General features: G+C 41.3%; 1 protein-coding gene across 2 annotated transcripts in view; it reads right to left on the bottom strand.

Annotated features, from left to right (window-relative positions):
• Positions 1-27,105, bottom strand: part of VPS16 (VPS16 core subunit of CORVET and HOPS complexes) — a 508,307-nt gene that overhangs the window by 109,778 nt on the left and 371,424 nt on the right. The window lies entirely within an intron of this gene.

Here is a 27,105-nt window from a genome sequence, read left to right as displayed (position 1 = left end):
CCCTTGGCGCGGGTTACGAGCTTGTGTATTTTGGCCAAAATATCAACCAATACCTCACTATTTTTGTATATTTTTGCACTATATTTTTCAGGGTGCAGCCAAGCCCAAACATGTTCGGTCTCACATGAGGGGTGTTCACACTGGGATGCATTGAGAGTGTGCTGGCCAGCCCGCCTAATCGAAAAGTAGGGGCGTGACTAATAGGCTGTGAACCAGACACTATGCAGTACCATTGTGTGAACAACGCCCTATGTGGGCCTTTATTGTGCACTTGTATACTGGGCAGTCACCCCCTCCAGGAGTGGGTATGTGGTGAGTGGCTGTTGATCTGGTATTGTGCACCTGTGTTGCTAACATCTTGCTTTATGGGCTGGCTGCACCCTGCAGTGCATTTGTTCCAAGATCTGGGCAGGTAAGTGTTGCGGCCTTTTTTTCTTTTTTCTGCTGTTGAAAAGAGACTTTAACATCCCCATCAATGATCCCCTCTCCCAATCTGCCTCTCATCTTCTTTCTCTAACTTCTTCATTCGGCCTCTCACAGTTTACTAATTCTCCTACGCATGAGGACGGGAATACTCCTGTCCCGGATCGCTGCACGACTTTACGAACTCCTCTCTTCCAAAACGGAACTTCTTGTGTTTCTCCCTTCTACTAACCTCACTCTACCCAACATCAAAATTACCCTGGAGGGTTCAACCATAACTCCCAAGCAGCATGCCCGCTGTCTTGGGGTCATATTCGACACCAAACTTTCCTTTACTCCCTATATCTGATCACTCACTTTGCTCTTGTCACCTGCATCTTAAAAACACCTCCAGAATCCGACCTTTTCTCACCTTTGAAACTGCTAAGACTCTTACTGTCGCTCTTATTCATTCTCGTCTGGACTACTGCAACTCTCTTCTGATCGGTCTCCCTCTTACCAAACTTTCTCCTCTCCAATCCATCTTGATTGCGGCAGCCAGGGTCATATTTCTGTCCAGCCGCTTCACCGATGCCTCCATCTTGTGCCAGTCATTACACTGGCTACCCACTCGCTGCAGGGTCCAGTATAAACTCATCTCTCTCACCCACAAAGCTCTCCACAGTTCTGCACCGCCTTATATCTCGTCTCTCATCTCTATCTATCACCCTACACGTGCCCTCCGTTCTACATATGACCTAAGACTAACATCCCCTTTAATCCGAACCTCACACCTCCGTCTCCAAGACTTCTCTCGTGCTGCGCCAGCTCTCTGGAATGCACTTCCCCAGACGATCAGACTGATACCTAGCTCCGACCTGTTCAAGCGAGCTTTAAAAACCCATCTCTTCAAACAAGCCTACCACATCAACTACTCAGTAAACTAACTTTGCCCTGTTCCCTCCCTCCGAATATTACTCTGAATCTGCACCCTACTATTCATCTGTCTCCACACCCTCTATGCTCATGATAACTGCACTTGATACTTGACTATTGCACTTAAACACACGGGCTGATGACCGGATCATGCAGCTTTATATGAAAATCCCTAATTATTATAATTGCCAGACCTGAAATAACAAGCACTTTTCACCTATTGTGTCCCCCCCATTTCCTTGTAGATTGTAAGCTTGCGAGCAGGGACCTCACTCCTAATGTCACTGTTAAAATTGTCTTAACTTGTATTGAATTTGTCTGTACATGTCCCCGCTTAATTGTAAAGTGCTGCGGAATATGTTGGCGCTATATAAATAAAAATTATTATTATTATTATTATTATTACACAGATACTAAACAGGCATTTGCAGTATGTTGAACATTTGAATGTACATCCACGAACTAGAAAAAGCCTCAAAGTTGTTAGCCACTACCTTTTTTATTTATTGCCTATCCAAAAGAGAGGCCATTAGTATTTATTTGTTGGGGATGCGACACCAGACACCCCAGACAATTAGCTGTTAAAAGCGGGCAACGGAAGTTCTCAGATGCTGCTGTAAAGAAATACAATATGCAAATAATTATAGAAAGGGTTAATGCCAGCACACAGGACAGCTCAAATGTAAAATGGCAATTAACAGAGGATTGAAAACTACAATGACCAGCATGTCGTAAGGTATGCATAATAGGAGGCCGTGAGACGCAAGGGAGGGTTGGGTCAAGAGGTTACTCAGTAAGAATAAGAACAGCTAAAGGGGAGGAGGACCACAAAAATCAGTTCTGATGGATTTAGGTTTATAAATGGAGATTGGTAGCCAGAACACTTCCCTGGTGGAAATGGGAATTTATTTTGCAACAAAATTCAGATAATGAAGGTACTAGAAGGGACTACTTGGCAGCTGAACATTGTCTTGCTAAGTTGAGAATATGTGTAACTCTACATTTTATCCATTTTAAATCACATGATAGATCTTCAACGCCTATATCCAGCATGCCAGATACGGATTAGCCCTGAAATCAACCTAAACGATTGTAGAAATAACTTTAAAGACCTCAGCAAAACATTAACCATTGAGAAGAACCACCAAACATGACTAAGGGTACCGAAATGAAAACAGCGTTTCCAACACAAAAAATAACCTGCAATATAGGGAGCTATCTACCATATCATCTGTATCTTCTTTAAGGGTTATGTGCAAACGTTCAGTAATTGGCAGCGCTTTGGACGCAGAACATGTCCACTGTGTCCAAAGCGCTGCCGGCTTTTGAACGCAGGTGAATCCGCATAAATAAACATGCTGCTTACATAAATTTACCTAATAAAGGTTTGAAGTGACAAAAGAGTAGGTAGACAACATTTTCTTTTATTGAACAAATTTTTAAAAACAACATGTAAAAGACAGGAAGATGGAAAACTTGGGACCTCCAAGAAGGTCAGGATGTGGCAAAAAAAGATAAATTTAGTAAAAGGTCTGCACTTGGAAAGTATTTCCCTAAAAAGAGACTATGTGGACTTGCTAGAGAGGGTGGACATAAAAAATGTCTCGCTAATACTCTTTGCAGTCCATTTCCCAAGGAGGGGAAAAACACTGGCCAAAAATAATAATAGGGGTAATCCCCCCACACAAAAAACCACAGGAGAAGATAGGATGTTGATAGCAGCCTGTTAGTAAATCATGATTGAATTATATTAAACCATATTAAGTTTGAGAATGTATTTTCACTGAATACAAAAAGGTGATATATCACTGCAATGTAATTACTGAAAACTGTCATTAGATGGCAGCAGCGTATAAGACACGTGAAAGGAGGAAAATGAGTGATGAGTGCAGTGAACTCAAACAATGGTAAATGAGATGAAACAGATTACTTGAGCTAAGGGTTATTTTACCTGAGTTGGAGGTGGAAAATAGTGCAGCCTGGGAAGAGAAGAGTGTCACATCCTGTGCCCGATTCCAGCCGTCACTACCAATAGCTGAACGGTGGAGCAGGGGAAAGTAGGGGGAAGGAAAAGACTGGGGATTCGCCGGCAAAAGGGCGAAACGGCGCTTGTTTACTAGGGACCGTTCCTGTCAGACTAATCTCATCAATTTCTCTGAAGAGGTAAGCTCCGGACTGGACCAAGGGAACCCAGTGGACGTAGTGTATATGGACTTTTCAAAAGCTTCTGATACAGTGTCACAAAAACACTGAACTTTAGGAAGGCAAAGTTTGACCAGCTTAGAGATGCCCTTAATCTGGTAGACTGGGACAATATCCTCAGAAATAAGAATACAGATAATAAATGGAAAATGTTTAAGAACATCCTAAATAGGCACTGTAAGCGGTTTATACCTTGTGGGAATAAAAGGACTAGAAATAGGAAAAACCCAATGTGGCTAAACAAAGTAGTAAGACAGGAAATTAACAGTAAAAAGAAAGCATTTGCACTACTAAAGCAGGATGGCACCATTGAAGCTCTAAAAAACTATAGGGAGAAAAATACTTTATCTAAAAAACTAATTAAAGCTGCCAAAAAGGAAACAGAGAAGCACATTGCTAAGGAGAGTAAAACTAATCCCAAACTGTTCTTCAACTATATCAATAGTAAAAGAATAAAAACTGAAAATGTAGGCCCCTTAAAAAATAGTGAGGAAAGAATGGTTGTAGATGACGAGGAAAAGGCTACCATATTAAACACCTTCTTCTCCACGGTATTCACGGTGGATAATGAAATGCTACGTGAAATCCCAAGAAACAATGAAAACCCTATATTAAGGGTCACCAATCTAACCCAAGAAGAGGTACGAAACCGGCTAAATAAGATTAAAATAGATAAATCTCCGGGTCCGGATGGCATACACCCACGAGTACTAAGAGAACTAAGTAATGTAATAGATAACCCATTATTTCTTATTTTTAGGGACTCTATAGCAACGGGGTCTGTTCCGCAGGACTGGCGCATAGCAAATGTGGTGCCAATATTCAAAAAGGGCTCTAAAAGTGAACCTGGAAATTATAGGCCAGTAAGTCTAACCTCTATTGTTGGTAAAATATTTGAAGGGTTTCTGAAGGATGTTTTTCTGGATTATCTCAATGAGAATAACTGTTTATCTCCATATCAGCATGGGTTTATGAGAAATCGCTCCTGTCAAACCAATCTAATCAGTTTTTATGAAGAGGTAAGCTATAGGCTGGACCACGGTGAGTCATTGGACGTGGTATATCTCGATTTTTCCAAAGCGTTTGATACCGTGCCGCACAAGAGGTTGGTACACAAAATAAGAATGCTTGGTCTGGGGGAAAATGTGTGTAAATGGGTTAGTAACTGGCTTAGTGATAGAAAGCAGAGGGTGGTTATAAATGGTATAGTCTCTAACTGGGTCGCTGTGACCAGTGGGGTACCGCAGGGGTCGGTATTGGGACCTGTTCTCTTCAACATATTCATTAATGATCTGGTAGAAGGTTTACACAGTAAAATATTGATATTTGCAGATGATACAAAACTATGTAGAAAATGGGAGACGTTTATTAGCATCCTGGATAGGACCTGTGCACAGTATATACCGTATGGGAATAAACATACTAGAAATAGGAGGAAACCAATATGGCTAAATAGAGCTGCAAGGGGCGCAATAAGGGACAAAAAGAAAGCATTTAGAGAATTAAAGGAAGTAGGTAGTGAGGAGGCATTAAATAAATACAAAAAATTAAATAAATTCTGTAAAAAGCAAATCAAGGCAGCAAAGATTGAGACAGAGAGACTCATTGCCAGAGAGAGCAAAAATAACCCCAAAATATTCTTTAACTACATAAATAGTAAGAAACTAAAAAATGATAGTGTTGGCCCCCTTAAAACTAGTCTGGGTGAAATGGTGGATGAGGATGAGGAAAAAGCCAATATGCTAAATGACTTTTTTTCATCAGTATTTACAAAAGAAAATCCCATGGCAGCCAATATGACTAGTGATAAAAATTCCCAATTAAATTTTACCTGCTTAACCCAGCAGGAAGTACGCCGGCGTCTAAAAATCACTAAAATTGACAAATCTCCGGGCCCGGATGGGATACACCCCCGAGTACTGCAGGAATTAAGTACAGTCATTGATAGACCATTATTTTTATTAATCTTTAAAGAGTCCATAATAACAGGGTCTGTACCACAGGACTGGCGTATAGCAAATGTGGTGCCAATATTCAAAAAGGGGACAAAAACTGAACTCGGAAATTATAGGCCAGTAAGCTTAACCTCTACTGTGGGTAAAATCCTGGAGGGCATTCTAAGGGATGCTATGCTGGAGTATCTGAAGATGAATAACCTCATGACCCAGTATCAGCACGGGTTTACTAGGGACCGTTCATGTCAGACTAATTTGATCAGCTTCTATGAAGAGATAAGTTCCGGACTGGACCAAGGGAACCCAGTAGATGTAGTGTATATGGACTTTTCAAAAGCATTTGATACGGTGCCCAATAAAAGGTTGATACATAAAATGAGAATAATGGGGATAGGGGAAAATATGTGCAAGTGGGTTGAGAGCTGGCTCAGGGATAGGAAACAAAGGGTGGTTATTAATGGAGCACACTCGGACTGGGTCGCGGTTAGTAGTGGGGTACCACAGGGGTCAGTATTGGCCCCTCTTCTTTTTAACATATTTATTAATGACCTTGTAGGGGGCATTCAGAGTAGAATTTCAATATTTGCAGATGACACTAAACTCTACAGGGTAATCAATACAGAGGAGGACAATTTTATATTACAGGATGATTTATGTAAACTAGAAGCTTGGGCTGATAAATGGCAAATGAGCGTTAATGGGGATAAATGTAAGGTCATGCACTTGGGTAGAAGTAATAAGATGTATAACTATGTGCTTAATTCTAAAACTCTGGGCAAAACCATCAATGAAAAAGACCTGGGTGTATGGGTGGATGACAAACTCAAATTCAGTGGCCAGTGTCAGGCAGCTGCTACAAAGGCAAATAAAATAATGGGATGCATTAAAAGAGGCATAGATGCTCATGAGGAGAACATAATTTTACCTCTATACAAGTCACTAGTGCGACCACACTTAGAATACTGTGCACAGTTCTGGTCTCCGGTGTATAAGAAAGACATAGCTGAACTGGAGCGGGTGCAGAGAAGAGCGACCAAGGTTATTAGAGGACTGGGGGGTCTGCCATACCAAGATAGGTTATTACACTTGGGGCTATTTAGTTTGGAAAAACGAAGGCTAAGGGGTGATCTTATGTTAATATATAAATATATGAGGGGACAGTACAAAGACCTATCTGATGATCTTTTTAATCATAGACCTGAGACAGGGACAAGGGGGCATCCTCTACGTCTGGAGGAAGGAAGGTTTAAGCATAATAACAGACACGGATTCTTTACTGTAAGAGCAGTGAGACTATGGAACTCTCTGCTGAATGATGTTGTAATGAGTGATTCATTACTTAAATTTAAGAGGGGACTGGATACCTTTCTTGAAAAGTATAATGTTACAGGGTATATACACTAGATTCCTTGATAGGGCGTTGATCCAGGGAACTAGTCTGATTGCCGTATGTGGAGTCGGGAAGGAATTTTTTTCCCCAATGTGGAGCTTACTCTTTTCCACATGGGTTTTTTTTTCCTTCCCCTGGATCAACATGTTAGGGCATGTTAGGCTATGGGTTGAACTAGATGGACTTAAAGTCTTCCTTCAACCTTAATAACTATGTTACTATGTTAGAGTGTTAAACAGCAGAAGTAAGAAATATTTGCTAATATCTGCCAAACTCTGCAGATCGTTTTGGTCTCATGTTGACAGATTTACATAAGGGACATGGGATCCGAAAGACATGATCAAAATCTTAGACAGGGGGATGGGACACATTTGTAATTCTCCAAAAATAGACAGTGGCTCAGGCTGTTTTTTACACTTGCCGTGGTATTCGTCCCGTTTTTGCGGCCCCAATAGAACTCTATGGGGCCGCAAAAGCAGGCCGCAATAATGCCACGGAGCACCGTATGGCTGTGAAAAAATATCGAGCCTTGTTTTTGCGATGCACCGTGAATTCAGTTTTTGCGGATAGCCGGTTTTTTTTTGGGTCCGGGAAAATTATGGCGATACGGCCCGCAAAAAAGGCCTGCAAAAACGGTCCACTAAAATCACGGTAAGTGTAAAAGAAGCCTAACATAGTTGAAAGTAGAGGGGAATAGAAGGAAGGCATAATATATTCAGTCTCCAGCGTCTGCCAGGTGAAATTAATCTGCATCCTTGTGAGAAATTCACTCATTAATTACACAGGTCTACAAAAAAATATTTTTTTAATTATCACAGGTGACTCTGTACTTTTCTGAATAATCTTTTTGTCCCGATTTAAAAAAATGTATATAGTTTTTCTGTAGCACGTATAGTTTCCATGGAGCAGCATCATTATTATAAGGTATAGGAAATATATTGGGGGCATTACGAAAATAGTAATCTACATATCAGAAAAAATGCTTCACCTTACAAAGCAGTTTTTATTGAACTAAAATAATTTCACATGCAAAATAGAAACCAATATATGAGCAGAAATTAAAAGTGCTTGACAATAGACGGTCGTTGATACAATTTTTCAGGGTTGTCCCTATATAACATCCAACAGTAATCTGCCATCATTGAGTCATTCCAAAAACTCTAGTAGCGGTGTTCCATTACTTTAACCTATTAACCCCCGCAGCTTTTTTCGGTTTTGCGTTTTTCGCTCCCCTCCTCCCCAGAGCCATAACTTTTTTATTTTTCCATCAATATGGCCATGTGAGGGCTTATTTTTTGCAGGACAAGTTGTGATTTTGAAAGACACCATTGGTTTTACCATGTCCTGTACTAGAAAATGGGAAAAAAACTTCCAATTACGGAGAAATTGCAAAAAAAGTTAAATCCCACACTTGTTTTTTGTTTGGCTTTTTGCTAGGTTCACTAAATGCTAAAACTGACCCGCCATTATGATTTTTCAGGTCATTACAAGTTCATAGACACCAAACATGTCTAGGTTATTTTTTATCTAAGTGGTGAAAAAAAATCCAAACTTTGCTTAAAAAGAAAAAAAGAAAAAAAATTGTTTAATTTTCAGAGACCCGTAGCGTCTCCATTTTCCGGGATCTCAGGTTGATTGAGGGCTTATTTTTTGAGCACCGACCTGATGTTGTTAATTATACCATTTTGGCGCAGATACGTTCTTTTGATCACCTGTTATTGCATTTTAATGCAATGTCGCGGCGACCAAAAAAACAATTCTGGCGGAATTTTTTCTCGCTACGCCATTTAGCAATCAGGTTAGTTCTTTTTTTATTGATAGATTGGGCGATTCTAAACGCGGGGATACCAAATATGTGTAGGTTTGATTTTTTTTTTTTTATTGTTTTATTTTGAATGGGGCGAAAGGGGGTGATTTGAACTTTTATATTTTTTTTATTTTTTTTTCATATTTTGTAAAACATTTTTTTACACTTTTGCCATGCTTCAATAGCCTCCATAGGAGGCTAGAAGCTGGCATAGCCTGATCGACCCTGCTACATAGGAGCGATGCTCAGATCGCTCCAATGTAGTAGAATTACAGCATTGCTATGAGCGCCGACCACAGGGTGGTGCTCACAGCAATCTGGAATCAACAACCATAGAGGTCTTCAGGAGATCTTTGGTTGTTACGCCAATGCACCAATGACCCCCGATCAGCGGTGCGCGCATTTCCAGCCAGATAGCCGGATGCGCTTGTTAAATGCCGCTGTCAGCGTTTGACAGCGGCATTTATCTAGTTACAAAACAGCTGACATGTCCCGATTTTGATGCGGGCTCAACGCCGAAGCCCGCATCAAAGCAGGGGATCTGCCATCGGACGTATTATTCCGTCTGATGGCAAAAAGGGGTTAATGTCCTGGTGAAACCGCTTGCCTTGTTCATCGCTTACATCCCCAAGATTTTGAGGGAAGAAATCTAAATGTGAATGCAAAAAGTGCACTTTCAGAGACATGCAACATCCAAGACACTGGTATACATTTAGCAGTTCCTCAACACCTTCAACATATTCTGGAGATATTTCTTTTCCTAAGAAGTTTTCACAGATCCACTTGAAGCTTTTCCAAGATCTCAATTCCTTATCATTTAGAGTTCCTAAAACATCATAAGCTCTCTGATCTGAGGACCAACAAATACCCCTTCCTTCAGTTTTGCTGGTGAAATGCTGGAGAATTTCTGTGAAATGTACTGGAACCCTTGTGAATTTGTCTTTGGCTTTCACAAAGTTTTTAATCAATCCTAACTTTATATGTAGTGGAGGAAGAAAAATTTTTGTTGGAGCAACTAAAGGATTATGCTGAACATTGTCTCTAACTGGAGCATAAAGTTTCTCTGTCCCCAATCACGACGAACATAATGCTCTACTGTATTTCTACTGTCCCATAAACACAAGAAGCAACAATGTTTTGTGAAACTTCCTTGCATTCTCATTAGAAGTCCAATAACGTTCAAATCTCCACTGATAATCCATTGATGATGCTTATATTGTATAGCATCCAAAACAACTGACAGATTTTCATAACTTTACTTTAGATGACATGAGTGAGCAATAGGGATTGATGGTTTCATATTTCCATTGTGAGACAACACTGCTTTCAAACTTCTCTGGGATGAGTCAATAAACAATCGCCAATCTCCAACAACATACTCTTGATTCAGTTCTTCAAAGAGGCCATTCACATTGTTACAGTACACCATTGGTTCATCAACTGTGAAAAATTGTGTTAAAGTGTTACTTCTGCTTCGGGAGTAACACACTTTGACATCATCATGAAGAAGATTCTTCTGTTTCAACCTAGATGCAAGAAGTTCAGCTTTATCTTTTGATAATGAAAGGTCTCTGAAGAGATCATCTAATTCATGTTGAGTAAAGCGTTCTGGCTGCTCCATCAGGTACATACTCATCTTGACTTGAGGTCTCCATGTCTTCACCAGTAGCTTCCGCTCCATAGTCTTCCTATTCTACTTCATTTTCATCCAATCTAGACAATGGTGGTACAGGAATTGGCGTAATCGCAGATTTAAGTTCAAGGTAATTAGTCTTATGTTTGTTTGTAGAAAAGCCCTTCAGTTTGACAAAACAAAAGTAGCAGTCAACACTATGATTTTTGGGTTCTGTCCAAATCATGGAAACAACAAAATGCCATAGCCACTTTCCTCATATTCAACCAGTCACGAAGACCATTTGAACAACGTGAGCATATCACATGAGGGGTCCAGCTTCTGTCTTGATCTCCAAGAGGACAGTTAAAGTACATCTGGTACATCTTTTTAATATCATGAATGATTGAACGTACTTGGCCTTTTGGTGTAAAAGAACCACACACATAGCAGAATCTGTTCGGATGATTGATACACTGTTGGGGCATTTTTCTCCTTTAAATCAGGTCAAACAGTAGAGTAAGTTTAGTTCAATGGTGGTGACAAACTAAAAAAAATGCGATGAGCCGACCGACTATATGTAGATATTTCCCCAGAAATGACAGAAGCAGTTTGTATTTAGAACTGATTTTACTGATTTTATCTGGTAGATAACTATATACAGCTGTGAGGTAAAAAGGTCAGCCTATTCCTTACAGATTACATTTGCAGACAGGCGTTTTCTCAGTGTGGTATTGGCTGCTTTCAGGTTCTCTCTCTGTGGAGACTCTCACTCAGTTACACCTCAGTGGCTGAGCTGTTTTTTTTGCCTCGGAGGTGACTTGCCCTCCCAGAAATGCAGTGAAAATCCTTTCACAATGGTGGCTGTCCACCGCCTTCCCTTCTATATCCCTGTGGCAGGACTCAGATCCCTGTAGAGGTTTGTCACCTGACAGAGTCTCACATTCCAGTCCTTGCTGCCATCACCATCCTTTTCTGACTGACTCAAATCTTACCGCCTCGTAACAGTTAGCTTAAAAGTTGACCAACGATTACTCATTTTTACAACAAAATTTACAAAACCATGTTTTTTTTAGTGACCACCTCACATTTGAAGTGACTATATGACAGAAAATGCCACAAATTTACACCAATCTAAAAACTGCACCCCTCAGAGTGCTCAAAACTACATTGAAGTTTATTAAACCTTCAGGTGCTTCACAGGGATTATTGGAACGTGGAACATTTAACTTTATTTCACAAAAATGTTACTTTAGACCCTTTTTTTTTCCACAAGGGTAACAGGAAAAATGGACCCCAAAATTTGTTGTGCAATTTTTCCTGAGCATGCTGTTACCCCATATGTTGGGGAAAACTACTGTTTGTGTACACAGCAGGACTCTGAATGGAAGGAGTGCCATTTGACTTTTTGAATAAAAAATTTGCTGGAATCATTAGTGGACAGCATTTCACGTTTGTAGAGCCCCTGATGTGCCTAAAGAGTGGAAACATCCCACAAATGACACAATTTTGGAAACTAGACTCCTTAGGGAACTTATCTAGATGTATGATGAGCACCTTGAACCCCCAAGGTGCTTCTCAGAAGTTTATAACATTTAGCAGGGAAATAAAAAAAAATAAAAAAATCATATTTTTCCCACAAAAATGTTTTTCAGTCCCAAATTTTTCTTAAGGGTAACAGGAGAAATTGTACACCAATACCCTATATGTGGGGAATACTACTGTCTTGGCACACGGCTCAGAAAGGAAGGAGTGATGTTTTGGAACGCAGACTTAAGGTACCTTCACACTAAACAACTTTCCAACGAGAACGACAACGATCCGTGACGTTGCAGCGTCCTGGGTAGCGATCTCGTTGTGTTTTACACGCAGCAGCGATCTAGATCCCGCTGTGATATCGCTGGTCGGAGCTAGAAGTCCAGAACTTTATTTGGTTGTCAGATCGGCGTGTATCGTCATGTTTGACAGCAAAAGCAACGATGCCTGCAATGTTTCTTCATGGAGCGACTGGAGCGAACAACCAGCGAGAACGATAAGTACGTCACTGGATCGCTCCTGCATCGTTCTGCTGTTGCCGGTGTCTGACGTCTCCTAGCGACCTAAACAGCGACGCTGCAGCGATCGGCTCGTTGTCTATATCGCTGCAGCGTCGCTTAATGTGACGGTACCTTTAGATGTAATTGTGTGTAGGTGTCATGTGTTTGGAGTGCCCCCGGTGTGCCTAAACAATGGAAAAACCCAACAAGTGACCCCATTTTTTAAACTAGATCACTCAAGGAATTTATCTAGACATCTGGTGAACACCTTGTACCCGAGGTGCTTCATAGAATTTTACAATGTCGTTCTGTGAAAATGAAAAAATATTTCCCACAAAACTGTTGTTTTAGCCCCATTTTTTTCATTTTCACAAGGATAGCAAGGATGGACCTCAATATTTTTTGTGCAATTTCTCCTTCAATGATACCCCATATATGGTTGAAAACTACTTTTGAGACAGAGCAAAGTTCAGAAGAGAAGAAGCGCCATATTGGAGTTTAGATTTTGCTGGAATGGTTTGAGGGTGCCATGTCATCTTGGCAGAGCTCTTGAAATGCCAGAACAGAAGAAACCCCAAATATATTACCTCATTTTACAAACTACACTCCCCAATGAATAAATCTAGGGGTGCAGTTATCATATTGACATGTGCCTCGCAGATTTTTATACTATTGGGCGTTGAAGAAAGAATAATTACATTTTTACCACTAAAATGATGTTTTAGCCCCAAATTTTTAATTTTTCTAAGGTCTAATAGGAAAAAAATGGACCTTAATTTGTTGTAAACATTTCTCCTGAGTGCACCAATACTCTACATGCATAGTGCAAAGCTCAGAAGGGAATAAGCGCCATATTATAGTGCAGAATTTACAGTTAAGATTCGTGGGTGCCATGATCTATTAGGAGAGGTGCCAAAAAAACCAAAACTCCTCATAGTGACCCCATTTTAATCTAGGGGTGCAGTGATCATATTGACACCACAGGTGTGTCACAGAATTTTATACCATTGGGCAATGAAGAAAAAATAATTTAATTTTTACCACCCAAATTTTGTTTTAGCCCCAGATTTTACATTTTCACACTGCAAAATTGCACCAAAATTTGTCCCACAATTTCTGCTGAATGTGGAAATACCCCAAATGTGGCTGTACATTGCTGCTAAGCCACATGGCGAGACTTTGGAAGGACAGAGTGCTATTTGCCTCCTGGAGCGCAGATTTTCCTAGAATAATTTGTGGACTCCATATACAGAGCCTCTAAGGCTATGTGCACACGTCAGGATACTTTGCAGAAATTTCCTGAACAAAACCGGACTTTTTCTGCAAGAAATCTGCATGCGTTTTTTGCACGTTTTTCTCGCATTTTTTGTGCGGATTTTTAGCTTCTTTTTTGGAGCTTACCAATGCATTAACCCTTATCCGGCTGAATAGGTACAATTGTAACTATTCCGTTTTAAAATTGCAATAACTTTTTTTTGAAAAGACGTAGAGGGCTGAAATTTCGTGACATCTCTACATTTTTGGTCCAGAATATATTGGCCAAATTTCAATAAAATATCTCCACCCGCTTCCGAGATAAGGGGTCGAGATCTTTTTGCATCCATAACAAGCTGCATAGGTACAAATGTACCTCATATATTTTGAATGAAGATAATGCAAGGGAAAAAGCATAAATTTTTTTTTAATGATAATGCTATTTAACTATTATAAACAAGTAAAAAACTGTTCATTTACATTATAAAAGAAAATGTAAGAAACTTTTTTTTATTGATTTTCTTTGCAAGTAATGCATGTTGGCTTTGCTACAGAGTGTTCATCGCAAATGGGTTTCACACAAACCACACAAGACTTTCTAGTCTTGCGTTGTTTTCGCCTCAGGTCTCTGCAGACATAGCAACTACCAACAACAGGGGAGGGTCCACGACTACCATGAGGTATGTTGGGGCCAGCTGCTGGCTGCGATGCTACCACAATGCATCGTCCAAGCACCATTTCTACTGCACCTCGAAGAAAATGGTTTCTCATTATCATTTTGTTTGTACTACGATCTTCAATTGCAATCATACACAGCTGATTTGCGAGATCTTTCAGGAACTTTCTTCGTTGATCCTTTGCCCTGAAGCTTGGATTGTGTTCTCTGTAGATGATGTAGGATGCTAACCCACTGACATCAATCATATTGTAGAAAAATGCCAAAGTCCAACGTGATGTTCGTCGTTTCACAGTGTACTCTCCCAACATTTTATCCATAACATCAACGCCACCTTTTGTTATGTTGTAGTATTTTATTATCTCTGGCTTGGCTGCTAGTGTCTCTTCAACTTCTCCCGTCATGTGCATAGATGATAGAAGCACGACTGATTTGTTCTTCTTTGGTACATATGAACAGACTGTTGCATCATGATTGTAGGCAAAATTTGTCGAGTTTACAGGCCTTTCTTTGGCAGGCTGCATGTTGCTAGGTAGGAACCTTTTGTTTTTTCTTACTGTACCAACTAGTGTCATGTTCCAGGAGTTCAATACCTTAGCTAGTTCCATGGTTGTAAAGAAGTTATCGGTGGTGACATTTCTTCCAGAGCCTTTATACGAGCTCACTAGGTCCAATACTGTTCGTTCTCCAATGTTTACTTGTCGAGGACCATCAGTTGGTTTCCCAGTGTAGAGCTGACCTTGTAAAGGGTAGGCATTTGATGAGTCACAAGCCCAGAAAATCTTTATGCCATATTTAGCTGGTTTTGAAGGTATATACTGGGTAAATTTAGTATGACCTCTAAATGGAAATAATTGCTCGTCGACGGTGATACAATGATATGGCTTGTAGGCTCTCTCCAGATTACTGTTCAGCATTGTCCAGATGTCCCGTATTGGTGCAGCTTTATCTGTTTGCACACGTTCTGCACGTGTATTTTCGTTGTCAAACCTGATAAATCTGAGTATCATCTTGAAGCGGTCACGAGACATGGCTGCACGTATAAGAGGCAGAGCAGCAACATTCCACATTTCCTCCAGATTCTCTTTGTTGGCTCTGTGCACACCAGCAGCAATCAGTATGCCCAAAAATGCATGAAGTTCAGTTTCAGTAAATTGCTTGAATGTTTTTTGTGGTGGCCGTTTGGAAGAATCAGGAAAACGTTGTACCAGTTCGTTGTTGTAAGCATCACAAACTCTCTTGGCCTTTCGATTCGTTTCCCGTAATATGATGTCACACATCTCGGGAGTCATGATGGACTTGAATAGCTCTTTTGCTGTATATAGGTTGCTGATTGCTGCAGGGCCACCTCTTTGTCGTAGGACATTACGAGATTTTGTTTGTGCATTTGGCAGTGGATTACTGCACCATTGAGTTTCATCCTTAGCAGTCCAAATGTCGCCTGCACTTTGAGGCACAGAATCATCCTCAACACTTTCGTCTGATTCGTATTCATTTTCATGCTCTATGACCATTTCTTGTTCAATGTCTGAATCTTCTTCAGTAACATCCACTTGTGGTACATAGTTTTCATCATCAGATGCAACATATGGTTCATCCTCATGCTCAGAATCAGATTCTTCTAGCATTCGCATTATTTCGTCAGACGTAAATCTGTAAATATGAAAAAATGTAAAATAAATAATTTTCCGAAATACTACATTATTGGCTTTTCACAAAATTATACTAACCTGCAAACACGTTTTCTTGGATTATGGCGGAAACTAGATCCAGCATTACTATCACTCATGATGACTTGCTAGATGAATTTTGGCTTCGTATTTTGTGCTGAATATAAATAAAACATCGTAAAACAATATGTAGATACTAATTATTATCCATTTTTCGTATAAAAATTATACCTATAGTGATAAGTTTCATACAAAATATACGTAAGCCAAGTCCAGGCTGAAAGACAATTTGACTGTTCTGTCCCCACATAATGAGAATAAAGGTATAACTGGCTGTTAGATGCTGTGAGACTTTCCTACCTTCGTTTCCAAGAAATTGAAGACTTCACAAGCCTAGAAATGTGTGTGCTCACAGCAATGAGATGAACAGCAAAATGGCTAATGAGAGGAGGGAGGCAGGAAGACAAGTAGAAGCCACTCCCAGTTTGAATTAACTTAATTGACAGCAACATAAGTGACCAGTAACAACACTGAACAATAGATATCAGCATAACATTTGTAGCTGAATGAACTTTAGTTTCTGAAACCAAGTAAAGTCTTCCCACAGTGGAGGTATATGTGAAGGTACAATTGTACCTATGCAGCCTGTTAAGGTTGTAAAATTATGCAGCCTGACAAGGGTTAAATAGCGGGAAATCCGCAAAATTAATGAACATGCTGCGATTTTTACAGCGATGCATTTTTTCCGCAGAAAAAAAACGCAACATGTGCACAAAAATTGCGGATTGCATTCTATTGATAGGATGCTTAATGGATGCATTTTTTTCGTGGTTTTATCACGTTTTTATAGTGAAAAAAGACGGAAAAAACGTGAAAAATCTGGAACGTGTGCACACAGCCTAAGTGCTAGAAGAGCAGAATCCCACTTTAAGTGACCCCATTTGGAAATTATACTTCTTTTGGAATTTATCTACAGGTGTAGTGATGATTTTGACAACATGGGCGTTTTCCAGAAACAAGCAGCAGTGGATGTTACTGAGGAAATTGCAAACTGCCATTGTAGTGACCAGTATGTTGTAGTGACCAGTACGTTGTGGTGCCCAGCTCATGTTTCTGGAGACACGCACCTGTAAATTAGGCGGGCTGTCATTGCTACAGAAATTCCAAACATGTGGACACTATATGTGGTTTAGGCACACTGTGGGGCTCAGAAGGGAGGAGGGCATATGGATTTGGGAATGCAGAATTCAATGGTTTTCTTTTGGGGTGCGAGGAGCCATAGTGCTTTTCCAGAGCCTTTGTGCTACCAGTAACGTGGAAGCCCCCTATATTTCCATTGACAGGTGATGGACCTGAGTGAGGATGTACGTTGGAGTCTTTGGGTCTATACATCTGGTAATATAGAGTCCCTCTGCTGCTATATACCTATACACACTGATTATGTTGTTGTTCACACATGATTAGGCTATTTATTTATCCACTTGGATTTATTATGTGATTTGTATCTGTGTGTGTCATTCACTTTTAGTTTCAAAGATTTTTATTAAGTTTTCAATTACCGTATTTTTCTGACTATAAGACACACTTTTTCTCCAAAAATGTGGAGGAAAATGGGGGTTACATCTTATAGTCCAAATGTACCTGCTCTGGCTGTTGGTGGGGGACCGTCAGCGGCGGAGCAGCGGGTCACAGGAGGCAGGAGTCGGTGGCTGAGGCTAACTCCTGTGCTCGCTGCTAAAGAGAAATATACACTCACCGGCCACTTTATTAGGTACACCTGTCCAACTTCTTGTTAACACTTAATTTCTAATCAGCCAATCACATGGCGGCAACCCAGTGCATTTAGGCATGTAGACATGGTCAAGACAATCTCCTGCAGTTCAAACCGAGCATCAGTGTGGGGAAGAAAGGTGATTTGAGTGCCTTTGAACGTGGCATGGTTGTTGGTGCCAGAAGGGCTGGTCTGAGTATTTCAGAAACTGCTGATCTACTGGGATTTTCACGCACAACCATCTCTAGGGTTTACAGAGAATGGTCCGAAAAAGAAAAAAAATCCAGTGAGCGGCAGTTCTGTGGGCGGAAATGCCTTGTTGATGCCAGAGGTCAGAGGAGAATGGGCAGACTGGTTCGAGCTGATAGAAAGGCAACAGTGACTCAAATCGCCACCCGTTACAACCAAGGTAGGCCTAAGAGCATCTCTGAACGCACAGTGCGTCGAACTTTGAGGCAGATGGGCTACAGCAGCAGAAGACCACACCGGGTACCACTCCTTTCAGCTAAGAACAGGAAACTGAGGCTACAATTTGTACAAGCTCATCGAAATTGGACAGTAGAAGATTGGAAAAACGTTGCTTGGTCTGATGAGTCTCGATTTCTGCTGCGACATTCGGATGGTAGGGTCAGAATTTGGCGTAAACAACATGAAAGCATGGATCCATCCTGCCTTGTATGGAGCATCTTTGGGATGTGCAGCCGACAAATCTGCGGCAACTGTGTGATGCCATCATGTCAATATGGACCAAAATCTCTGAGGAATGCTTCCAGCACCTTGTTGAATCTATGCCACGAAGAATTGAGGCAGTTCTGAAGGCAAAAGGGGGTCCAACCCGTTACTAGCATGGTGTACCTAATAAAGTGGCCGGTGAGTGTATATTCACTGCATTCCATTTGCTGCTTACAAGCATAAATCAGCTGCTAGCATTGAGACAGGACGCTATGAGGGAGAGCAGGAGGTAAGAATATTTTTTTTTTATGTTTTTCTGATGGGGCCATAAATACCAGGATAAGGATGGGGCCCTGCATATCAGAACAGAGATGGAGGCCCTGCATCCCTGGATAGGGATGAGGGGCCATGCCTACCAGGCTAGGAATGAGGGGGACATGCCTACCAGGCTAGGAATGAGGGGGGACATGCCTACCAGACTAGGAATGAGGGGGACATGCATACCAGGATAGGGATGAGGGAGCCATGCATACCAGGATAGGGATGAGGGGGCCATGCTAACCAGGCTATAGATGAGGAGGCCATGTATACCAGGATAGGGATGAGGGGCCATGTATACCAGAATAAGGATGAGGGGACCATGCATACCAGGATAGGGATGAGGGAGACCATGCCAACCAGGCTAGGGATGAGGGTTCAATGCATACCAGGCTCGGGATGAGGAGGCCATGCATACCAGGATAGGGATGAGGGGGCCATGCATACCAGGATAGGGATGAGGGGGCCATGCATACCAGGATAGGGATGAGGGGGACCATGCCTGCCAGGCTAGGGATGAGGAGGCCATGCATACCAAGATAGGGATGAGGGGGCCATGCATGCCAGGATGCACTATCAGGATGCAGCAAACCCATGTAGGAAAGATGGCAGCTGCCCGCCTGATCGAATAGTATAGGCGCGACTAATAGGCTATAACCCAGACACTGTGCATTACCTGCATGGGAACAGCGCCCTATACAAACCTCTTTTGTACAATCCTATACTGAGCAACCACCCCCTCCATGAATTGGTAGGCTGTGAGTGGTTGTCTTATTAGTATTAGTATTTTGCACTTGTGTTGCCGCCATCTTTTCTGCATGCGTTTGCTGTATCTGGAAAGTGCATTTGTTCAGAGACCTGGACAGGTAAGCACTACTGCCCCTTTTCTGCTATACTATTTCTTTAATTTTTTGAGATTTTTTAGTCCTCTTTTTGTGGCTTTGCTATTAAAGATTATAGGAGCCAAGTAAATATATTTCTAAAAATGCTATTGATATGAAATACTCACCAGATGTCTGTAAGAATCAATCCAATCCACACAGACAAAGAAATCAATCCATAGATGTCCATGTGCAAGTTATGTGCAATATTGAAAAATGACACAGGGAAAAAAGAATTTAACATGCTTACAGAAATGTAATCACTTCTTCAAACACAAGCGTTTTTTGTTTGTTTTTTTAAGATGTTGCATAAAAAAGGGATTGATACAGCATCCAGAATTTTTTGCCCCAATATTTTTTTATTTGTTAGGAAAAGGTGCAAAAAGAATTTACAAAAATCAGTAAAAGGACAGCATAGCAGCAACGTGTTTCAAATGCACATGGCGTTCTTTGTGAGAGCGGGATCAACCCCTTCTTTCGTCCACATGTGATTGCATCTTGTCCTTTGGATCTCGTGTCTCCAGCTGCCTAGGGCGAGCAGGTAGTTCTTTATCTACTGTTTTTGAAGATGACAGCTTCAAGAGAAACTATGTATGGAGAAACTAGTCGCATGCATTGCTCAGGTGTGATTTTGGCCTATTCTTCCACAAAAACGCTCTTCAAATCCTTAAGGTTTCATATGCTCCTTTTATGAACTCTGAGCTTTAGTTCTTTCCAAACATTTTCTATTGGATTCAGATCACGTGATTGGCTGGGCCATCTAGCAGCTTTATTTTCTCTGAAACCAACTGAGAGTTTCCTTAGCTGTGTGTTTGGGATCACTGTCTTGCTGAAAAGTCCACCCTTGTTTCATCTTCATCATTCTGGTAGATGGTAGCAAAGTTTTTTCAAGAATGTTTTTGTACATTTTTCTGTTCATCATTCCTTCAATTACTATCTATGAAGTTTGCCAGTGCTGTATCATGAAAAAATCCCCACATCATGATGTTCCCACCTACAAACTTCACTGTTGGTATGGTGTGTTTGGGGTGATATACAGAAGGCTATATTCTCCCAGTATTTCACAGGCTTGACAAAATTTTGTTGAGCAATCTTTAAACGAGCTTGAACATGCTTTTTGTTCAGCAATTAAGTCTTGCGTAGTGAGCGTGCATACAGGCCATGGAGGTTGAGTACATTACTTATTGTTTGTTCCTCCTGATTCCAGTCTTTCTGTAGTGCTCCACAGTTGGTCCTTGGCTGTTGTTCAACTCTTGATAATTCTTTTCACTCCTCTGTCTGAAACCTTGTGTGAAGTACTTGGACGTGTGGCTGGTTTCTGGTGAAATGATGCTCTTCCTACTTCCGGATTCTGGCCCCTAAAGTGCTCCCTGGAACCTTCAGTAGTTTAAAAGTTCTTCTGTAACTAATGTCATCAGTATGTTTTGCAATATTAAGTTTGTGAAGGACTTGAGACAACTCAAGGTGTGTGGCACCTTGGTAATGAGACACCTTTTTAGAGGCCATCAGTTGAACCAGGTAATATTAATTTTCTCTAAGTGGCAGGATTGCTTTCTAATTACTGATAGATATCAGCTGGTGTCATGGCTTTTTGCGCCTCTCTTTCTTCATAAGTTCAATAATTTTCATTGTGTCATTTCTCTATTATACATAATTTATGAACATCTATCATTTGATTTTTTTGCATGTGTGGATCGGATGGGTTGTTACTGACATCTGGTGAGAATTTCATGTCAATAGCACCTTTAGAAATATATATTTACTGAGAAAATCGGTGACCTATTCAGTACTTATTTCACACGCTGTATGAGCAGGGACATGAATAGAGAGAATTAGGGACGTACTGGCATTCAATTTGTAATACGAAATGTCAGCAAAGAATGATTAGAAGGCCATAATGGGACGGAGAGATAATTCTACATTTGTGCAGGAGATAATCACGTCCACAGTTTACAAACCAATAACATGATTTAAAGCACCAACCTCAATACAAGAAATGTATGGATTAGAGTAAATGGAACCCGTCAGGAGCTCCAAGTCTAGCATGAAAATGATTGGGAACAACGGACAGCCAAGGTGGGTTTCATTCGTAGATTTGAAGCTGGATTATAAGAAACCAGAAGAGAGTACCATGGTGTTAGGATTGGAGTATAAGGACATTATAGTTGATTTAATAAAGCCAGTCAGACAAAATATGACCACTTCTTTTAGATACCCCTAGGGCACCCTATCAAAGTCCTTTGTTGCATCTAGGAACAGAAATACGACAGGGGCCCTGGACTATACAGCTATTCATATCAAATCTATCATCATTTTATTGCCATCCTTAGATTGGCAACCAGCCACAAATCGGATCTGTTCAGGTGCAGCCAAAGAAGGCAGAAACTGGTGTAACCTTACTAGTATGGAATTTAGAAGGGTATATTGACCTAAGATTTCCAGGATAACTGGAGGTTTGGCAGGTTTTAGCAGAATGGTAGTGATAACTTTGAGGTTAGTTGGGGCAATAATACGAGGAGTCTGCCAGAAATTTAAAGTCGGGGAAAGTATTTTAGAGAGAAATAGACCAAAATAAAGAATGATGTGCACACCTGGTAAAAAACAAAAATTCCAACTTTAATCTATATAAAAGACATACAAAAACATTAAAAACATCTAAAAACAAACGGATAGCATAGTAATCATCCAACACCTCTGAATGATGTATACATAGGGCAGAATGTAACATGTGGGAATACAATAATACCTTGGAGTTAAGAGTATCACTAAAGAGGAAATATAAGCTCACACAGATGTGGACCTGTGAGAAGGTAGCAAAACACCAGTAACAGGATAGTGCCCCTTGGCCAAGGGTAAGCCACTAATTGCAGACCCCTGTTTTTGCAACATGAGGATATATAATAATACAAAATACAAAATACAGCCAAACTCTCCCTACGTCCCTTGTAGCAGTCCCCTGACACAAAGCTTGGAAGCCTGAAAAGCTCCTGTCCATGAGTTGTGAGCTCCTATTTGCAATAATCTCTTTCACGCGGCCCCCCTGTTCCTGGTTTTTCCTTTTGTGACCTCTATACCATGCATCTCAATGTTCACCATGTCTCTACCATGATTTGGACACGTTTATCTGGCCATGTGAGATTTGATCACATTGTCCCAAGTCCTCACAACTGACGGGACGGGAGCTTTCACTGCTTGTGTCAGCGGACTGCTACAAGGGACCTAGGGGGAGTTTGGCTGTATTTTGAATTTTATTATTATTATTATTATTATTATTTATATCCTGTTACTGGTGTTTTGCTACCTTCTCACAGGTTCACATCTGTTTGACCTTATATTTCCTCATTAGTGATACTCTTGCTCCACCAAGGTATTATTGTATTTACTGTGTTTTGGTCTATTTCTCTCTAGTCCACACCTCATCTCTATGTAAGGTGTAGCACCCTGACATCTATCGTATATATTTCCTCATTATTTAAGTCATTGGTGGTGCATCCTATTTATCTAACTTGTATCGGGGGGGGGGGGGTATATTAGAGAATTGTGGGTAATAGCCACTTGAGACATGTGGGCCCGGGGCCGAGTTGCATTTTATCTCTCCACCTGCGCAAGTGGACATAGATTGCAGGAACCGAGGAGGCGTTGAAGCAAGACCAGCAACACAAATTGGACAGGGCAGCACCGTATAGGGGAAATATAAACTGTATTTTTTTGGATATGCAGAGTGGGTTTGGCATTCATATTCAGGTTGCTAGACTGCTGTAAAAGAGGCAATAAAGGTGATGGCCTTTAAGATTTAATTAATATAGTTTATATTATATTTTGGATCCATGCGTTAGGACTGAGTTTTAGTCTGAGATGTGAAGGATTTATTCTTACATTTTTATAGTACCAGGTTGTCTATTTTGATCTTTAGTGGAATAAAGCTTTTTGAATGTTTTTATCCAGAAAACAGCTGGAGTTCTCCTTTTCTGCAGGTAAAGGATACCGGAGAGGTTTTGGGTGCATTTACTGAAGTAATAGCTTTAGAAGCGACCATTAAGAGAGCAAGTCAAAATAATATATTGCCAACAAGTGTCAGTAATTATGTTATAAGAAGCTTGAAAGCTCATGAGTGCTTAATAAATATGCAGACGTCAGCTTTTTAACCAGTAAAATTTGTCAAAGAATGAATAAGGAAGCTGGGTATTGACTGACTTGTTATTTTTCTCAATGAGATGGGATTTCTTTATAGAAGCTACATCGCAATGAGATTTCATTATTTCCTCCACATCATTGGGGGAGTTAAAGCCACTTACATTTAGTTTAGAGACAGGATTTGGATATTCATAAAATCAGAACAAATTTAGTTCCTGAGACATGCTAGAATGGGAGTAAGAGGTAATGGCCCAAAAATGCTAGCAACAGAAGAAAACAAGCAAATGAACAGTACATCTACAGATAGGTAAACTGTAATAGACCTGTACTGACAGTATTTTGGGGGTCAGGGCAAATTAAAAAAAAATATATACTGTATATCAATTATCCTAAATAAACCACAAGAGTCCATCACATGAGTCTGAAGAGGTTATCTAACTCAGATAGTCAATCATTTGGGATCCAATTTCTCATGCTGCGGTTGAACCTTGGTGGCTTAGGGTACTGTCACACTAAACGATTTACCAACGATCACGACCAGCGATACGACCTGGCCGTGATCGTTGGTAAGTGGTTGTGTGGTCGCTGGGGAGCTGTCACACAGTCAGCTCTCGAGCGACCAACGATGCCGAAGTCCCCGGGTAACCAGGGTAAACATCGGGTTACTAAGCGCAGGGCTGCGCTTAGTAACCCGATGTTTACCGTGGTTACCAGCGTAAAAGTAAAAAAAAAAAAAACAGTACATACTCACATTCCGGTGTCTGTCCCCCGGCGTTCTGCTTCTCTGCACTGTGTCTGCCAGCCGGAAAGCACAGCGGTGACGTCACCGCTGTGCTCGCTTTCCGGCCGGCCGGCGCTCACAGTGCAGAGAAGCAGAACGCTGGGGGACAGACACCGGAATGTGAGTATGTACTGTTTGTTTTTTTTTACTTTTACGCTGGTAACCACGGTAAACATCGGGTTACTAAGCGTGGCCCTGCGCTTAGTAACCCGATGTTTACCCTGGTTACAAGCGAACGCATCGCTGGATCGCTGTCACACACAACGATCCAGCGATGACAGCGGGAGATCCAGCGACGAAAGAAAGTTCCAAACGATCTGCTACGACGTACGATTCTCAGCAGGATCCCTGATCGCTGCTGCGTGTCAGACACAGCGATATCGTATGGATATCGCTGGAACGTCACGGATCGTACCGTCGTAGCGATCAAAGTTCCACTGTGTGACAGTACCCTTAGAGTGGAGTATCAAGTCTCATTTGCGCAAAAGATTTCCCACTTGATCTGGGTTCTGACAGCCATATGCTGTTCTAGAGTGCAGAATCAGCATCTTCACTGGAAAGCTCCACATATAAGGGAGGTTGTTGTCCCTCAATAGTTTAAACATGGCAGGCAAATTCTCTCCTTTTGGATCGAGTCGTAGCTGAGTGATGAGGAAAAACGGCAAGATTCTGACATGGATCAGGAAGATCTGGTAGATATACTGAGCTACCCCCTCATTCTCGACTCCATTCCCTAAGATCTTCTCTACCATCGGTTCTTTCCTCCCCTCCCCCTCCTTCCTCCAAATATTCCCTTCAGTCTCCCCTCCTTCCCTTCTCCTACCTCTCTGCTACCCCCCCCTTTTCCGTTAATCCTCTCAATTTTACTACCCTTACCCTAAAATTCTACCCATATTTCCATTGTTTTCCCTAATCACCATTTCTAGCTCCTTTCTTGTCCCTATGTCGAAGTCCGATCTTAGTATCTCATCCAGTTTTTCAAATTTATTGTATTCTCACAATTTGTTGGACTCTTGTTATTGTCCTATTGGATGCTTAATGTTTCATGAAACTCCTTCTGTTTCTTTTTTATTTCCTGTTCAATGGTATTTCTTTTTCTTCAATAAAAAGAAAGTTGAAAGAAAGGAAGATCTGGTAGTTTTCTTTAATGCTGTAAGAAGCATTCGTCTGTATTGAAGAAATGCACACCAGGGTGTCTCAAAGGTAAGGAAGGGTTAAAACTTTTAGGTTGGAGCACCTGTGAATCCTGTCTGCCATGAGGTCACTGGGATTCAAAGTCAGGTAACATCATTTGCATTAGGTTTTTAAAGTATTGCGGCAGATTAGAGTCAGAGACAGATTCCAGAATGCCTCTCACCCATATCGTATTCCAGCATCACCCATCTTCCAGATCATGTACTTTAATCTTGAGGTTGGAGACTACCTCTTCCAAGGCTGCATTTGCATCAATTAGGTCATTGTGGGACCTTGAAAACATCACCATTTTAGATTCAATATGCATGGGTCTTTCTCCAAAGGAATCAATGTCCATTTTAATATCAGCCAGCATGCCTCAAAGATCTTCTTGAAGTAAGGTGTAAAGGCAGCTAGTTTCTGCATAGCTTGCTTAGTGTGTCAGAGTTCTTATCTCGGTAGACAGAATCCAAGACCCTGGGAGATCCATCGTCTGAGGAGCACAAGGCAGCAAATAGATACAGGGCCACTAAGGCAACGGAGGCTGTTGAAGGAGTCCCACAAGTGTAGAATTAGCTGAGCTGAATTTGCATAAAATAACGATCCTTGTCATCTGGCGCTACAATCTTTTTTGAGTTACAGTAGCCCAAAATTACACTTTTAGATAAATTCCTAAAGTTGCTCACAAATGCTATCTTCTGGAACTCAAGTCTCAATTAGTCAGCGCCAACAGCATTCAGGTCACACTCCCCTCCCCCTCAGCTGTATCATTTTTATATTTGCATGGCTGGGTACTGCAGATCCACCCCTGATTTTAAGTTCATTAGATTATGCACTGTGCCTGATCTATCTTGGTAGTGCCTGGTGACCTGGATGTAATCATGACAACATCGGGTCACCATTGCAACAATCTAGCCGATTCAAGGGAAGAGGGGCTTTCTTCCCTCTACCTTCTCGCTAAATGCTGGGATTGCAGCATTTTGGGGCTTAAAGTCCCGGGAGCGGTGCGGGCATTGCTCCTGGCACTGAGTGCTGGGTGTCCGCTGTGTCAATCAGCTGACACTCGGCGGCGATCGCACGTGCACAGTCTCTGTATGTGCAAATCGCCAGGATGTATCCATACGGCCAAGATGGGTAAGAACCAGGCAACCTGAACGTATGGATACGTCCAAGGTCATGAAGGATTAGTCTGGCAACAAAGCAGCTCACTGTATATGGACGTTGTACATGCAGAGCCTGCGGGGTGGGGGCAGCTTTCTCAGCTCTGCTTCATGCTCAATCTAAAGCTCTGATTCTATCAAAACGGCTGCACCGAGTAATCTAAGTCTTCACAATCCTCAGACTGGACGGAGGCTTTCCTGACCTTGGCATGACATAATGTATTTCTATGCAGCTGTCATGCTAGGGTCAGGAAAGCTGACAGCCAGTCCAAGGA

The sequence above is a fragment of the Ranitomeya variabilis genome, chromosome 7 (assembly GCF_051348905.1).
Source record: "Ranitomeya variabilis isolate aRanVar5 chromosome 7, aRanVar5.hap1, whole genome shotgun sequence".
In the NCBI taxonomy this organism is placed as follows: Eukaryota; Metazoa; Chordata; class Amphibia; order Anura; family Dendrobatidae; genus Ranitomeya; species Ranitomeya variabilis.
The sequence above is the reverse complement of the archived record's forward strand: the minus strand, read 5'-3'. Positions and strand labels throughout refer to the sequence as shown.